Source organism: Podarcis muralis, chromosome Z (assembly GCF_964188315.1).
Source record: "Podarcis muralis chromosome Z, rPodMur119.hap1.1, whole genome shotgun sequence".
In the NCBI taxonomy this organism is placed as follows: domain Eukaryota; kingdom Metazoa; phylum Chordata; class Lepidosauria; order Squamata; family Lacertidae; genus Podarcis; species Podarcis muralis.
In genome coordinates, this window is record NC_135673.1 from 17,147,875 (window position 1) to 17,152,404 (window position 4,530).

The following is a 4,530-nucleotide window of genomic DNA, read 5'->3' on the forward strand; positions in this document are numbered from 1 at the left end:
GCCTCTTCACAGGGGTGCCCCCCCAAACCATAGTTAGTTTGGGGTATCACCCATTTGCATAGCTCACGCAGGAGCCCCAGGTTCAGCACCCAAAGCATTTCCAGGTGGGGCAGGGAATGAACCCTCTATGAAACCCTGGAGAGCTGCTGCCAGTCAGTGTAGGTAATATAAAGCTAGATGGGGAAATTGTCCAACTTTGTGTAAGGCAGCTTCCCGTGCTCCTGTTTAAAGCAGCCTTTAAATCTGAACCATAAGGACTTTCTGCTTGGTGTACATAAAGTCTCAGGTTCAATCCCTGACAACATCTCCAGATAGGACTGGGAATGATCCCTGCCTGAAACCACAGAGAGTCACTGCCAGTCAGTGTCGACAGTGTGGATCTAGATGTCATAACAACAGCAAGTGGACATTTTCACCTCTGCTCTTTAAAAGCAGGAAGAACATTGAACCTGGTACCTTCTGCATCCAGTCCAGATGCTCTATCACTGAACAGATCGAGCAAATTAGGTAGATTTCCACTCGTAGCTGTCAACTTTTCCTTTTTCTTGCAAGGAATCCTATTTGGAATAAGAGAATTTACCTTAAAAAAGGGAAACGTTGATAGCTATGTTTCCACTAAATTAATCCCCCCCCCACACACACCTAATACATTTAAGTGAAGATTGAACCTGGAACCTTTTGTATGCAAAGGCTATGCTGCACCACTGAGCTACAGTACTTAGAAAATTAAAGAAGATTTTAGTCCTCATGTTTCTGAACCAAAGGCTGAATTGAATAGGAACATAGGAAGCCACCTGATACCGATTCAGAATATTGGTCCATCTGACTCAGTATTGTCTGCACTGAATGGCAATGGCTTTTGTGGGGGGGGGGGTGTTAAAGCAGGGAGGGTTCTTCCAGACCTACCTGGGAGAGGATCTAAGAGCTGAACCTGGGGCTTCAGCATGCACAGCTCAACAGCTGAACAGAGTGGGGGTTTGACTCAGTACAAAGCGGCTTCCTTATCTGCTCATCTCTCAGTAGATCACAATCTAACTTCCGCCCCTCCCCTTCTGGATGGTGTTTGCCGCTTCACACACAGCAGCTGCTGGTGACTGTTTTGAATCCTGGCTAAACCTGTCCTGGGACCATGTTTTTCCAGCTTATCTTTAACAAAACAATCACCCTCTTGGTGTTTATATCAAGGGAAGACAGGCTATTGGAGGGTGAATGAACAGAGGGGTCGTTAATTTGCTTTCAGCAAAAAACCTTACTATTCTGTATATATGCACACCAACCCCTCTCTTGAAAGCCTTGTTATTACTGCATTATGATGGATATCGATTTCAATGCTGCAAAAAAAGGATTGCCGTATTTTTCGCACCATAGGGCGCACCTGACCATAGGGCGCACCTAGTTTTTAGAGGAGGAAAACACACACAAAAATATTCTGAATCAAATGTTGCACTAAACTATTTAAAGCAGCAAAGCGGGCGGCTCCTATCCGCTTTGCTGCTTTAAATCGAGCCTCAGAGGAGGGTAGGAAGGGGAACTATGGCTTATCTAAGTCCAGTTAATAATAATAATTGCCTGACTTATGGCCATCGAGATTAGCCTGGCCGTCTCAGTGGAAATCTGGGGCGGCTGAGGTGGACTTTCCAGTGGTCAAAGTGTGGTTGTGTCTTCCTGCCCGGCATCTATTTCCTGCCCTCTTTCCCCCTTGCACCCCCGCACCCTGCTTTGAGGGAAGGAAGCGGAGCCATGGATCCTCTGCTCGCAACTGCAGTGGATTCCCTCCACTTTGAAGCAGGAAAGTGGGAGAGAAGCTGCTTACATGAGTGTAAGCTGCTCCCCTCCCACTTTGCTGCTTCAGAGGGAGCCCAGGAGGAGGGAATCCTCTGCAGCCACAAGCAGAGGATCCATGGTCCCCTTCCTTCCCTCTTCCGTGATTGCTTTGAAGCAGGAAAGTGGGAGAGGAGCTGCTTACAGGAGCTGTGAGCTCTTTAAAGGGGCTGTGCGGCTTCTCCTGGCTTTTCTGGGAGGGGGGGGATTCCCCCACCTCCCGCAAAACCGGCAGAAGCCGTGAGCTCTTTAAAGGGGCTGCACGGCTTCTCCTGGCTTTTCTACGAGGTGGGAGAAGGGACTGATGCAGCCAGTCAGTCCCTTCTCCCTCCTGGGGAAAAGCCCGCAAGAGCGCACGAAGCTTGTGTGCGGCTCTTGGGGGCTTTTCCCGCCTGCCTCCCCCCTGCATTCGCTCCATAGGACGCACACGCATTTTCCCTTGCTTTTTAGGAGGCAAAAAGTGCATCCTATAGAGCGAAAAATACAGCAAGCTAAAGGAGGGGCCGTTCCTAAAACTGCATTCCTTAATGCTGCCACCTGCTGGAGAAAGCCCTCCTTTTTAAAATTGCATCCACTTCGGCTCCTACCTGTTAGGAAAAGGAAAGAGTAGGTAATCAGAACCTCAGGCTTCAGGAGAGCCTTGCCTGGGTTTATCCCCTCACCACAGCTCCATGAGGATGGGGGAGCAGGGCCCAAAATCATCCAGCCGAGTTGATATAGCTTTGCAGCTAATAGAGCGAGTTCCGCGTCAATAAGTCCCTGTTTGAATCTTGCTGCTTCTGTTCGCCTCATCTTTGAAAGGATATTGCAGAGCTGGAAAATGTTCAGAGAAGGGCAAACAAAATGATTAAGGGGGTGGAGGGACTTCCCTATGAGGAAAGAAGAAGAAGAAGAGTTTGGATTTGATATCCTGCCTTTCACTCCCCTTCAGGAGTCTCAAAGCGGCTAACATTCTCCTTTCCCTTCCTCCCCCACAACAAACACTCTGTGAGGTGAGTGGGGCTGAGAGACTTCAAAGAAGTGTGACTGGCCCAAGGTCACCCAGCAGCTGCATGTGGAGGAGCAGAGACGCGAACCCGGTTTCCCAGATTACGAGACTACCGCTCTTAACCACCACACCACACTGGCTCTCGTGTGGCAGAATGTGGGACTTTTTAGTTTAGAGCAAAGGTGAGTAAAAGGCAACATGACAGAAGTGTATAAAATTATGCATGACGTGGGAAAAGTGAATAGAGAAATTGTTTCCCCCGTTCTCTGATAACACTAGAATGGGTGGAGATCCAAAACAGAGGAATGCTGGAAGATTCAGGACAGGTTTTTTAAAAGCCCTCCACACAGCGTAGAGGCACTAGCTCCCCCAGGAGGCAGTAATGGCCACCAACCTGGATGGCCACCAAGCTAGATGCCTATTGTTGGCTACTGTGCCAGGGGCAGCAATGCTTCTGAATGCCACCTGCTGGAAACTGCAGGAGGGGCTCTTGTGCTTGTGCCCTGCTTGTGGGCTTCCCGTTGGGGCATCTGGTTGGTAACTGTGAGAAGAGGATGCTGGATGAGATCAAAGGCGCCCTTTTGATTCAGTCAAGCTGCAGGGCTCTTTGTTACTCCCTTGCGTCCTAGGCTGTCATGTTGATCTTCGCCACTGTTGTAGTGGATGCAGAATCCAGAGGAGATGCAGTCACAGTTGGGACCTCTTCTTCTTCTTTGCAGCCATCTGAGAATGAAGAAATGGGCAACCCCTCGGAGGTGGGGTGGTGACTGCGAGGTTGGGCCTTGGAGAAACTGGAGAGTTCCAAGGAATCAGAGGCCTCCGTCAGCTTGCTGGTCACATCCCAGACTTCTACCAAGGGGGAGCAGATGGCACCACCCATCACGAGGTCCTAGGGGGCTATAAAGTGAGTGAGCAGCTTCCCCAGGGGGGTGACTCTAGTTGGGACCAAGTCCCCAGTGCTCCCTTTGCAGTTATGTGGGTCCAGGCAAGAGAAGCTCGTGCAATTTTATGCCGCGTCAACAGAAGTATAGAGTCCTAAGCAAGGGAAGTGATAGCACCACCCTATTCTGCCTTGGTCAGACTTTGCTTGGAGTCCTGTGTCCAGTTCTGGGCACCTCAGTTTATGAAGGAGATTGACAAGCTGGAATGAGTTGCAAAGGAGGGTGACCAAGATGTGAAAGGGTCTGGAAACCAAGCCTTATGAGGAACAGTTGATGGCGTTTGGGATGTTTATCCTGGAAAAAAGGAGACAGAGAGGAGATAGGATAGCCACCTTCAAATATATAAAGGGCTGTTGCATGGAAGATGGAGCAAGCTTGTTTTCTTATCCTCTGGAGGGTGGGACCTGAACCAATAGCTTCAAGTTAGAAGAAAGTAGATTCTGACCAAACATCAGGAAGAACTTTCTGGTAGTAAGAGCCATTTGATGATGGAACAGTCTCCCTCAGGAGATGGTGGGCTCTCCTTCACTGGAGGTTTTGAAACAGAGATTGGGTGGCCATCTGTCAGGGATTCTTTGTTTGTGATTCTTGCCTTGCACAAAGTTGGGCTAGAGGACCTTTGGGGGTCTCTTCAGACTCTACAATTCTATGACTCCAAGGTCTCCTTCCAGGCCTGGAAAGGTCGTGCGAACGCACACCAACCTACATGACTGTGTGGAGATGATTCCAGACCAGGCATGTGGCATCAAAGGCATGGGGGCACTTCTTCAAAGCCCCCCC